Source organism: Hyla sarda, chromosome 9 (genome assembly GCF_029499605.1).
Source record: "Hyla sarda isolate aHylSar1 chromosome 9, aHylSar1.hap1, whole genome shotgun sequence".
NCBI classification, from domain to species: Eukaryota; Metazoa; Chordata; class Amphibia; order Anura; family Hylidae; genus Hyla; species Hyla sarda.
In genome coordinates this window covers 65631226-65644700 of record NC_079197.1, presented here as the reverse complement: position 1 = coordinate 65644700, position 13475 = coordinate 65631226, and the positions used below count along the sequence as shown (strand labels likewise).

At 40.4% G+C, this 13475-nt stretch overlaps 1 protein-coding gene across 13 annotated transcripts in view; it reads left to right on the top strand.

Annotated features, from left to right (window-relative positions):
• DRP2 (dystrophin related protein 2) overlaps positions 1–13475 on the top strand; it is a 1527660-nt gene that overhangs the window by 178830 nt on the left and 1335355 nt on the right. The window contains exon 1 of one of the 13 annotated variants that reach the window (XM_056539143.1): positions 6933–7069. The exons of the other annotated variants lie outside the window; for them this stretch is intronic. The gene's annotated coding sequence lies outside the window, so the exon portion shown is untranslated. Of the gene's footprint in view, positions 1–6932; positions 7070–13475 lie in introns of those variants that run through there. 13 annotated transcript variants of the gene reach the window in all.

Here is a 13475-nt window from a genome sequence, read left to right as displayed (position 1 = left end):
TTATTTTAAAAAAAGTGACCAAAAATACGCTAATTTGGATTTGGAATTTTTTTGCGCATACGCCATTGACCATGCGGTTTAATTACCTATATATTTTTATAGTTCGGACATTTACGCACGTGGCGATACCACATATTTTATTATGTTTATATATTTTTTATATGGAATTTGGGAAAAGGGGGGGTGATTTAAACTTTTAATAAGGAAGGGGTTAATGTGTTTTTAAACTTTAAAAAAAAAACTTTTTAGTTTTTTTGGACTTTTAGGAGGAATCATTTCATCCCTCATACAGATCAATGTGGTCCCATAAAACCACATTGATCTGTGTGTACTGCGCTTGATTGATAAAGCCTGGTCCTACCAGGCTTTATCATTCTCAGTGCAGGAGCTGCCATGGAAGGAGAGGTAAGCCCTCAGGCTACCTCAGCAGTGGATCAGCCCACACAACCCCGTGTCCATGGTGGTTAACAGGTTAAAAATAAAAGGTGCGATTTATCATATCCTGTGTAGAGGAAGAATTGGTGCAGTTGCCAATAGCATCCTATCAGTTTTTTTTATTTTATTTTTTTTTAATGAAAGGAGCAATCTGATTGGTTGCAATGGGCAACTGGACCAAATTTCCTCTACTCCCTTCCCCTAAGTTTTGATACATCTCCCAAAAGTGCTTTGTTTGTAGCTGTGGTGTGTTATCCAATTTAAGTTGTACCTAGGAAATGTAGTGAGGAACTGGGTGGTCACATAGGAAAGTGTTCATGGCTACCCATTTTGTGGACAAAAAATTAGCAGAATTGCTTTGGTAAGCAAGAGATGAGAATCTTGAAAAAAAAGTTAGCTGATGTAGTAAGTTTAGTTTCTGAGTAGGAACAGGGATAGAGAGGTTTATATTGAAATACAACATCTTATGAATAAGAATATCCATTAGAGTAAGTTGTATAATTTAAATATGGGACTGGAGGGACTTTTAACTAAAGTTCTTAAGTTGTGAACTTCATTGTCCTAACTGGGAATGTGAATGCTAAACAATATAAGTGTCACAAATTCCAGATCTTAAAGCTCTTCCTACACTGATAGCCCACACAAATGCTTGCACAGATCCTAGGAACTGTACACAGGACAGAAGCTATAATCATAATATATTCTAGATGAGAATTGTGTTTTGTCTTTTATTTACACATACATGGGAGACTTTTAAAAATATTCTAAATTCTCACTGTAAGAGGTACATACCTTATGGGAATAATAGGTTCAGAAATGGGATAAAACTAAAGATGAGCAAATTTACAGTAAATTCAATTCGTCACAAACTTCTCGGCTCGGCAGTTGATGGCTTATCCTGCATAAATTAGTTCAGCTTTCAGGTGCTCCGGTGGTCTGGAAAAGGTGGATACAGTCCTAGGAAAGAGTCTCCTAGGACTGTATCCACCTTTTCCAGCCCACGGGAGCACCTGAAAGCTGAACTCATTTATGCAGGATAAGCCATCAACTGCCGAGCCGAGAATTTCGTGACAAATCGAATTTACTGTAAATTCGCTCATCTCTAGATAAAACCAATGTGGATAAATAAAAATGTTAAGGGGGCAATAAATGACAAAAAAAAAGCATTTAGTAGACAAAGCCTTCAGTAGAGGACAGCATTAGCCGTCGCTGTCCAGAACAAAATAAATGGATCCACGGATACATAAAATGAGAAGCTTAATGAACAGATAAGAAACAAATCGAGTCTTACAACAGCATATAAAGGGCAGGACATATAAAGGTGGAACATATACTTAAAATAGGTTGAATAAAATATCACATATATTAAAAGCATCAATGTCATAATTATCCTGTATTAACCACTCCAGGTACTACATATACATATCTATGTATATGTAGTACCTGGAGTGGTTAGAGGGTACCTCTCATCAAAAAAACTGTTGATATATTATAGATTAATATATGCAGAATAACTTTACAATTGCATGTTATTAAAAAATATGCTTTTTTCTATTTAATTTTCCACTTTGAAGAAATGACCACTAGGGGTCTCCCTACCATTCCTGGCAGCAAGCATTTCAGACTCATGCTGGAGTCCTAAACACTACGAGCTGCCAGTCTGCTTTGTTCACAAAGGAGAACACTCAGAGCTGCCAGCCTGCTTTGTTTACAGCCTGTTTGGATGTGAACAAAGCAGGCTGGCAGCTCTGAGTGTTTAGGACTCCAGCATGAGTCAGACATGCTTGCTGACAGGACTGATCGGGAAAAATACAATAGAAAGAAGCATATTTTTCATTAACATGCTATTGGAAAGTTATTCAACATTAGTTACATAGTTACATAGTTACATAGTTACATAGTTAGTACGGTCGAAAAAAGACATATGTCCATCAAGTTCAACCAGGGAATTAAGGGGTAGGGGTGTGGCGCGATATTGGGGAAGGGATGAGATTTTATATTTCTTCATAAGCATTAATCTTATTTTGTTCCAGGAATGTATCTAATCCTGTTTTAAAGCTGTTAATTGTTCCTGCTGTGACCAGTTCCTGAGGTAGACTGTTCCATAAGTTCACAGTTCTCATGGTAAAGAAGGCGTGTCGCCCCTTGAGACTAAACTTTTTCTTCTCCAGACGGAGGGAGTGCCCCCTCGTCCTTTGGGGGGGTTTAACCTGGAACAGTTTTTCTCCATATTTTTTGTATGGGCCATTAATATACTTATATACGTTTATCATATCCCCCCTTAAACGTCTCTTCTCAAGACTAAACAACTGTAACTCCTTTAATCGCTCCTCATAGCTAAGATGTTCCATTCCCCATATTAGTTTAGTCGCGCGTCTCTGCACCCTTTCCAACTCCGCAGTGTCCCTTTTATTGACAGGTGCCCAAAACTGAACAGCATATTCCAGGTAAGGCCGTACCAATGATTTATAAAGGGGGAGTATTATGTCCCTGTCCCTTGAGTCCATGCCTCTTTTGATACATGACAATATCCTGCCGGCTTTGGAAGCAGCAGCCTGACATTGCATGCTATTCTGTAGTCTGTGATCTACAAGTACACCCAGATCCTTCTCTACCAGTGACTCTGCCAGTTTAATCCCCCCTAAGACATACGATGCATGCAGGTTATTAGTACCCAGATGCATAACTTTACATTTATCCACATTGAACCTCATTTGCCAAGTGGATGCCCAGACACTTAGTCTATCCAAGTCATCTTGTAACTTATGCACATCCTCTATAGACTGTACCGTGCTACAAAGCTTGGTGTCATCTGCAAAGATAGAAACAGAGCTGTTAATACCATCCTCTATATCATTAATAAATAAATTAATTAAACAACAGCGGGCCCAGTACTGAACCTTGGGGTACACCACTAATAACCGGGGACCAATCAGAGTACGAATCATTGACCACCACTCTCTGGGTACGATCCATGAGCCAGTGTTCAATCCAGTTACAAACTAAAATTTCCAAACCCAAAGACCTTAACTTACCTGTCAGACGTCTATGAGGGACAGTATCAAATGCTTTAGCAAAATCCAGAAACACTATATCCACAGCCATTCCTCTGTCAAGGCTTCTACTCACCTCTTCATAAAAGCAAATTAGATTGGTTTGACAACTTCTATCCTTAGTAAACCCATGCTGGCTATCACTTATAATACAATTATCCCCTATGTATTCCTGTATGTAATCCCTTATAAGTCCTTCAAACAATTTACCCACAATGCACGTTAAACTTACCGGTCTATAGTTTCCTGGGGAAGACCTAGAGCCCTTTTTGAAGATTGGCACCACATTCGCCTTGCGCCAGTCCCTTGGCACAATACCAGACACCAGAGAATCTCTAAATATCATGAACAGGGGTACAGATATTACTGAACTTACCTCTCTAAGAACTCTTGGGTGTAGTCCATCCGGTCCTGGGGATTTGCTTACATTTATATCACTTAACTTACCTTGTACCATCTCTACATTAAGCCAGTTCAGTACATTACATGATGTGTTACCAGCACCGACCTGGCCAATGTCAGCTCCTTCTTCCATAGTGTATACAGAACTAAAGAACCCATTCAGTAGCTCCGCCTTCTCTTGATCGCCTGTGACAACCTCCCCATTATCATTATTAAGGGGTCCTACATGCTCTGTCCTTGGTTTTTTTGCATTTATATGTCTAAAAAAATATTTAGGATTAGTTTTGCTTTCTTTGGCCACCTGTCTCTCATTTTGAATTTTTGCTGTTTTTATTACATTTTTACAGATTTTATTAAGCTCCTTGTACTGTTTAAATGTTATAGCTGACCCATCAGATTTGTATTTTTTGAAGGCTATTTTTTTGTTGTTTATTGCTCTTTTAACATCATGTGTCAGCCATGTAGGATTTAGTTTTAATCGTTTATATTTGTTCCCCTTTGGTATATATTTAGCTGTATAGTTATTTAGAGTTGATTTAAAGATGTCCCATTTACCTTCTGTATCAGTATTTGAGAACACCTCCCCCCAGTCTATGTCCTGTAGTGCAGATCTCAGCCCAGGGAAATTTGCCTTTTTAAAGTTATATGTTTTTGCCTTCCCCGCCTGTCTTTGTTTTCTACATTTTAAGTCAAAAGTAACTATATTGTGGTCGCTATTCCCAAGGTTTCCCCGCACAGTTACATTCCCAACCAGCTCTGCGTTGTTGGAAATGATCAGATCCAACAAGGCATCACTTCTTGTTGGGTCCTCCACAAACTGGCCCATAAAATTATCCTGCAATAAATTTAGGAATTGTTGCCCTTTTGTAGTTTTAGCCAACCCCGGACCCCAATCTATATCTGGATAGTTAAAATCTCCCATTATTACCACTGTACCTGCCCGGGCGGCCCTCTCTATTTGTTTATGAAGCTGAACTTCTATCTCTTCAGTGATATTAGGGGGTCTGTAGATTACACCAAATACTATTTTTTCAGTATTTCCCTCCTTTTGTAATTCTACCCACAATGATTCCACATCCTCAGAATCATCACACACTATGGCATCGTTCACACTGACTTTCATACCACTTCTTACATACAGACAGACTCCACCACCTTTTCTGTTCATTCTATCCTTGCGAAACAATGTAAACCCCTGCAGATTGACAGCCCAGTCATGTGAGGAGTCCAGCCATGTCTCAGTGACCCCAACTATATCAATATGTTCCTCCAGTATCAAGGCCTCAAGCTCCTCCATTTTATTTGCTAGGCTTCTGGCATTTGTGAACATACACTTTACATTTCCATCCTTTATGTTATTGGGGTTAATGGGATTCAAGGGTGTAAGTTTTATTTTCCTATGAAGCTTATTCCTATTAACTATTCTAACCCCTCCCTCCGCTCCACCCCCAGGTACATTTATAATTCCCACCTCTCTATCTACACTATCTTCCCCCTCTTTGCTGTAGGTTCCCTCCCCCCAAGTCCCTAGTTTAAACACTCCTCCACCCTTCTAGCCATCTTCTCCCCAAGCAAAGCTGCACCCTCCCCATTGAGGTGCAGCCCGTCCCTACGGTAGAGCCGGTAACCGACAGCGAAGTCAGCCCAGTTCTCCATGAACCCAAACCCTTCCTTCCTACACCAGCTTCTGAGCCACTTGTTTACCTCCCTGATCTCCCGCTGCCTCTCTGGTGCGGCTCGTGGTACTGATAGTATTTCAGAAAAGACTACCTTGGAGGTCCTTGCCTTAAGCTTGCGGCCTAAGTCCCTGAAATCATTTTTAAGGACACTCCACCTACCTCTTACTTTGTCATTGGTGCCAATATGTACCATGACTGCTGGGTCCTCTCCAGCCCCGCCCAACAACCTGTCAACCCGATCCACGATGTGCCGAACTCGTGCGCCAGGCAGACAACACACTGTTCGGCGATCCCGGTCTTTGTGACAGATTGCCCTGTCTGTCCCCCTAATAATTGAGTCCCCCACCACTAGTACCTGTCTGGCCTGCCCTGTACTCCTCCCTCCCTCTTTACTGGAGCAGACACCCCCCTGGCGGTCAGAGGTGGTATCCTGCTGCAGTTCTCCTAGCTCTGTAATGGCATCCCCCTCATCTGCCAAGCGGGCAAACTTGTTGGGGTGTGCCAGTTCAGGACTAGCCTCCCTGACACTTTTTCCCCTACCCCTCTTTCTAACTGTAACCCTGCTAACTGCCTGACTGTCCTGCAACTCCGTCCCACTGTCCTCCCCCACCTCTACTCCCGAGAGTGCCTGCTCAGTGAGCAGGAGACTCCTCTCCATGTTGTTAATGCTTCTCATTGTTGCCAATCGCCCCTCTAGATGCAGGATCTGGGCTTCCAAACGGACAACTAGCACACATCTCGCACAACAATATGCACCCTCAAACTGTTGTTCAAGGATTGCATACATTGAACAGGATGTACATTGGACTGCATTTTCCAACATGGAGGCCATCTAGTAATGGGGATTTCACAAATGTATAGGAAAAAACAGACAGTCAAAATTACACTTAAAAATTTTTTGTAGACCTTGTGCGTTCAGAAATTAACACTCACAGCGATCTCAACCTCCTGCTTTCAAACTCCAGTTTTTGAAACTCCTCTTTCACGCCCCCTCTTACACAGCAACACTCAGAAAGAGCAAGGACCAACATTCATTAATCTAAAATATATCAAAAGTTTATTTGATGAGAGGTAACCTGTAATATAGGATAATTATGACATTGATGCTTTTAATATATGTGATATTGTATTCAACATCTTTTTAGTATGATAAAAAATATATAGTAGACAGCAGCGCTAGCAGGGACTTGCTAATACGTGTATGACTCAGGGTATCCCTGAGGAAGGAGAACCTCATTCTCCGAAACGCCGTTGGCGATATCCTTTTTGGCCCATCTGTTTTACCTTAGTGACGTCACTTGTAGGTACGGACTTTTACTTCTTTCACTTTGTAGCACGCAGATTTAGCTGTGGCTGCATAAAGACTTCCACACACGCTTGGAGCACCAGCACGGAATACAAATCACCAAGCAACATAGCTGAATCCCTGCTGGAACTACCACCATAGATCTAGACATCGGAGGACTGGGAGAATATATGTCAAGCACACATACACTAAAGGTAACCTGCACCTGTGTTCTTTCAGCTGCCTGTATGTGTTGTACTTGTGGAAAACATCCCATTACAATATAGTATTGTACTTAATCACTGCACAGGCAATACCCACTAGTCATACACGTATTAGCAAGTCCCTGCTAGCGCTGCTGTCTACTATATATTTTTTATCATATCTTTAATCTATTAATGGTGATACAGGGTCCCATTGTGTCGACATTATAGCTGCTGTGGGGCACACTGCCTGAGATCCATAGCGCCAAGGTATATATATAATTGCTATCTTTTTAGTATATGTTCCATCTTTATATGTCCTGCTGTTTATATGCTGTTGTAAGGCTTGATTTGTCTCTTATCTGTTCATTAAGGGGATAGCACCACCAGGTATTTAAACAGGTGTGTTCTACCCATGTTACATGCCTGATGAAGCTGCGTATGCACAGCGAAACGCGTTGCATGTTTGTTACAATAAAGCTAACTCACTTGAAGTATCCGTGGATCGTTTTGTTCGGGACAGTGCCGGCTAATCCTTTCCTCTCTTTAAGTCCTTGTCTACTTGATGCTATATCTCGACAGGACAGCTGCAGTGGGAATCTATTACATATGTGCTTCCTATTGTTGTGTATGTTACACAACCAACTTTGGTAAGAGGCCCTTTTCCTCCTCCTTCTCCCCCCCTCCTTCCTGTGGGATCACCTGGAGTCCTGCACATGAGAGCGCCTTCTCCCCCTTTCCATTTAAAAAAAAGCATTTAACTCCACCAGGACCAAGGGCGTACAGGTACACCCTTGCGTCCTGGGACTTAAAGGGGTACTCCGCTGGAAAACTTTTTTTTTTTTTTTTTTTAAATGAACAGATGACCGAAATTTAAACAGATTTGTAAATTGCTTCTATTTAAAATCTTAATCCTTCCAGTACTTATCCGCTGCTGTATGCTCCAGAGGAAGTTCTTTACTTTTCGGACCTGTCTAGAGCAGGATATGTTATATATGATATGATATCCTTTTATATGAGCATACAGCAGCTGATAAGTACTAGAAGGATTAAGATTTTTAAATAGAAGTAATTTACAAATATTTATTTTTTTTACTTTTTGTCACCAGTTGATATAATAATAATAATAATAATTCCAGCAGAGTACCCCTTTAACCCCTTGGGGACGGAGCCCGTTTTAACTCTAAGGACGGGAACAATTTTTTGCTAATCTGACCTCTGTCACTATATGCATTAATAGCTCTGGGATGCTTTTACTTATAAATTTGATTCCGACATTGTTTTTTCATGACATATTCTACTTTATGTTAGTGGTAAATTTTCATCAATATTTGCATAATTTCTTGGTGAAAAATTCCAAAATTTGATGAAAAAATGAAAAATGTAGCATTTTCCTAATTTCCAAATTTCCTAATAAAGCTCTCTGCTTGTAAGGAAAACAGACATTACAAATAAATGATATATTGATTCACATATATAATATGTCTACTTTATATTTGCATCATAAAGTTGACAGGTTTTTACTTTTGGAAGACATTAGAGGGCTTCAAAATTCAGCAGCAATTTTCAAATTTTTCACAACATTTTCAAAATCAGAATTTTTCAGTTCAAGTTTTGAAGTGGATTTGAAGGGCCTTCACATTAAAAAATACCCCATAAATGACCCCGTTATAAATGTTAAAGTTGGATGTGTAAATGTTGTTGTTTTTTTTTCACTAAAATGCTGTTTTTTCCCCAAATTGTACATTTTGACAAGGGGTAATAGGAGAAAATGCCCCCCAAAATTTGGATCCCCATTTTTTCTTAGTATGGAAATACCCCATGTGTGGACGTCAAGTGCTCTGCTGGTGCACTACAATGCTCCGAAGAGGAGGAGCGCCATTGAGCTTTTAGAGAGAGAATTTGTTTGGAATAGAAGTCAGGGGCCATGTGCGTATACAAAGCCCCCCATGGTGCCAGAACAGTGGGCTGTGCAAATGAAAAAATAAATTTTTCATTTTCACGGACCACTGTTCCAAAAATCTGTCAGACACCTGTGGGGCGTAAATGCTCACTGTACCCCTTATTACATTACATGAGGGGTGTAGTTTCCAAAATGGGGTCACGTGGGGGGGGGTTCCATTGTTCTGGCACTGTGGGGGCTTTGTAAACACACGTGGCCTCAATTCCAGACAATTTTTCAATCCAAAATTACAATGGCGCTCCTTCTCTTCTGAGCATTTTAGTGCACCCGCAGAGCACTTTACATCCACATATGGGGTATTTTCTTACTCAGAAGAAATGGGGTTAAAAAGTTTGGGGGGGCTTTTTTCCCTATTTTCCCTTGTGAAAATGAAAAATTTGGGGTAACATTTTGGGTTAGCAGTTTAGTGAAAAACATTTTTTTCCTTCATTTTCCCATCCAACTTTAACGAAAATTCATCAAACACCTGTGGGGTGTTAAGGCTCACTATACCCCTTTTTACGTTCCGTGAGGGGTGTAGTTTCCAAAATGGGGTCACATGTGGGTATTTTTTTTGCGTTTATTTCAGAACCGCTGTAAAATCAGCCACCCCTGTGCAAATAACCAATTTAGGCCTTAAATGTACGTAGTGCGCTCCTGAGCCCTGTTGTGCGCCCACAGAGCATTTTACACCCACATATGGGGTATTTCTGTTCTCAGGAGGAATTGTGTTACAAATTTTGGGGGTCTTTTTTCCTTTTACCTCTTGTGAATATAAAGTATGGTGCAACACCAGCATGTTAATGTAAAAAATGTTTATTTTTTTACACTAACAGGTTGGTGTAGACCCCAACTTTTCCTTTTCATAAGGTGTAAAAGGAGAAAAAGTCCCCTAAAATTTCTAACGCAATTGCTCCCGAGTACTGAAATACACCATATGTGATCCTAAACTGTTTCCTTGAAATACGACAGGGCTCCGAAGTGAGAGAGCGCCATGCACATTTGAGGACTAAATTAGGGATTGCATAGGGGTATTCTACCCATTGATTCCCAAACAGGGTGCCTCCCGCTGTTGCTAAACTCCCAGGATGCCTGGACTGGCTGTCCGGAAATGTTGGGAGTTGTTGTTTTGCAACAGCTGGAGGCTCCGTTTTGGAAACACTGCCATGCGATAAGATTTTTATGGGGGGGACAGTGTAAGGGGGTGTATATCTAGTGTTTCACCCTTTATCATGTGTTAGTGTAGTGTAGTGTTTTCAGGATACATTCGCACTGGCGGAAGTTTACGGTGACTTTCCTGCTAGGAGTTTGCGCTGCGGCAGAAAATTTGCCGCAGCTCAAACTTGATGCAGGAAACTCACTGTAAACCTGTCTGTGTGAATGTACCCTGTACATTCACATGGGGGGGGGGGGGCAAACCTCCAGCTGTTTCAAAACTACAACTCCCAGCATGTACTGACAGACCGTGGTCCCAATAACTCGGTTTAAACCTTTTTCACGTGCGGAGAACCCCCAGGTGGGTCCTGGTTGCTACAGGCAACCGGTACCCTCGGCTAATGTGGGGCACCGCCGATTGGGCCGATGCCCGGCATTAATCCTTTAGACGCCACAATCAAAGTTGATCGCGGCGTCTAAAATGCAGGCTAATGGTGTCGGTAGCTCAGTGGAGCTGATTGGGACATTTGTGGGTCCCGATCAGTTGAGTGAATGGCGGGAGGGTCCTCACCTTCCTCCTTGCCATCCGCCTCGCAGTCTAGAGCAGCAGAGCGCTGAAAACGCTAATTAATGCTATGGCATGGCAAAGCATTGATCAGTATATGCAATCAGAATATTGCATGGTATAGCCTCCTATGGGGGCAAAAAAATAAATAAAATAAAGTGTAAAAAAGAAAGTGAATAAAAGTGATTAACCCCTTCCCGATTAAAAGTTTAAATCTCCCCCCTTTTCCCATTTTTTTAAAATAAATTAATGTAATAGAAAATAAAAATAATTATATGTGGTACCACCGTGTGCATAAATGTCTGAACTATTAAAATGTAATGTTAGCTAAATCGCACGGTTGATGGCTTACACGTCCCAAAAAAAAGTACAAAATTGTGCATTTTTGGTCACTTCATATACCAAAAAAACTAATAAAAAGCAATCAAAAAGTCCCATCAAAACAAAAATGGTACTGATAAAAACTACATCGCAAAAAATAAGCCCTCATATAGCCCCGTATGCGGAAAAATAAAAAAGTTTATAGGGGTCAGAAGATTTTAAACATACTAATTATGGTGCCTAGTTATAATTTTTTTTAAAGTAGTAAAATAAAATAAAACCTACATAAATTGAGTGTCCTTTTGACTGTATGGACCTACAGAATAAAGATAAGGTGTAATTTTATACCGGAAATTGCACTGTGTAGAAACAGAAGCCCCCAAAATTTACAAAATGGCTTTTTTTTTGTGTGTGTGTCCCCCCCCCCCCCCCCCCACACACACACACAAATATAATTTTTTGGGTTTTGCAGTAAATTTTGTTATTAAATGATTGATGTCATCACAATGTGCAATTGGTGGTGCAAAAAACAAGTCCTTATATGGGTCTGTAGGTGCAAAATTGAAAGAGTTGTGATTTTTAGAAGGGGAACAGGAAAAAACTAAAGTGCAAAAAACGAAAATTGGCCTGGTCCTTAAGGTCAAAATGGGCTTGGTCCTTAATCCCTTAAGGACCAAGGACGTACCGGTACATCCTTGGTCCTGCTCTCCTGATATAACGCGGGGTTACACAGTAACCCCGCGTCATATCACGGCGGGCCCGGCGTCATAGTGAAGCGGGGACCCGCCTCTAATAGAAAGTGAAAGTTGCCGGCTAGCTCAGTCGGGCTGTTCGGGATAGCCGCGGCTAATCGCCGAATGACTGCTCAGTGCCTGAGATCCAGGCATGAGCAGTCATGCGGCAGAATTGTCGATCACTGGTTTCCTATGAGAAACCAGTGATCAATGATGATCAGTGTGTGCAGTGTTATAGGTCCCTATGGGACCTATAACACTGCAAAAAAAAAAACTGGGAAAAAAAACTGAATAAACATATATGGTATCACCGCGTGCGGAAATGTCCGAATTATAAAAATATATAATTAATTAAACCGCTCGGTCAATGGCGTGCGCGCAAAAAAATTCCAAAGTCCAAAATAGTGCGTTTTTGGTCACTTTTTATAGAATTTAAGTCCTATCAATGCAAAAATGGTACCATTAAAAACTTCAGATCACTGCGCAAAAAATGAGCCCTCATACCGCCCCACACACGGAAAAATAAAAAAGTTATAGGGGTCAGAAGATGACAATTTTAAACGTATTAATTTTCCTGCATGTGGTTATGATTTTTTCCAGAAGTACGACAAAATCAAACCTATATAAGTAGGGTATCATTTTAATCGTATGGACCTACAGAATAAATATCAGGTGTCATTTTTACCGAAAAATGTACTACGTAGAAACGGAAGCCCCCAAAAGTTACAAAACTGCGTTTTTTTTTTCAATTTTGTCGCACAATGATTTTGTTTTCCGTTTCACCGTAGATTTTTGGGCAAAATGACTGACGTTATTACAAAGTAGAATTGGTGGGGCAAAAAATAAGCCATCATATTGATTTTTAGGTGCAAAATTGAAAGAGTTATGATTTTTTAAAGGCAAGGAGCAAAAAACGGAAAAAACCCCGGTCCTAAAGGGGTACTCCGGTGCCAGAAAGTTAAACAGATTTGTAAATTACTTCTATTAAAAAATCGTAACCCTTCCAGTACTTATTAGCTGCTGAATACTACAGAGGAAATTCTTTAATTTTTGGAACAGTGCTCTCTGCTGACATCAGGACCACAGTGCCCTCTGCTAACATCTCTGTCCATTTTAGGAACTGTCCAGAGCAGCATATCTTTGCTATGGGGTTTTTCTCCTACTCTGGACAGTTCTTAAAATGGACAGAGATGTCACCAGAGTGCACTGTGCTTGTGATTCAGCAGAAAGCTCTGTGTTCCAAAAATTAAAAAGATTTCTCTGTAGTATTCAGCAGCTAATAAGTACTGGAAGGATTAAGATTTTTTAATAGAATTAATTTACAAATGTGGCAATAATAGGGTATTAGTCCTCAGCTCAATATCAAAAAGATTAAATGGTGAATGTCTGGTAACAATAATAGAGAAAAAAGAAGGATATGATAAAAAATGTTATTTATTATAAGATCTTAAATAATGCGTTCCCGCAGGGCCCTACGGTAGCGCACAAATGGTTAAAAGATACAATAAAATATAAAAAAGCTGTTGAATATTACACTACAGAGCGAACATGAATGGTACTGATAATACTCTCAATTTCAATGTATCTAATATGGCTGCCAGCCATATAATGATACACTAGATGTGACTGTTGCATATAGTGCTACACTTATCAGAGAGATAGTGTATCTGGTATACACAATGGTAAAATAGGAACGTTCCT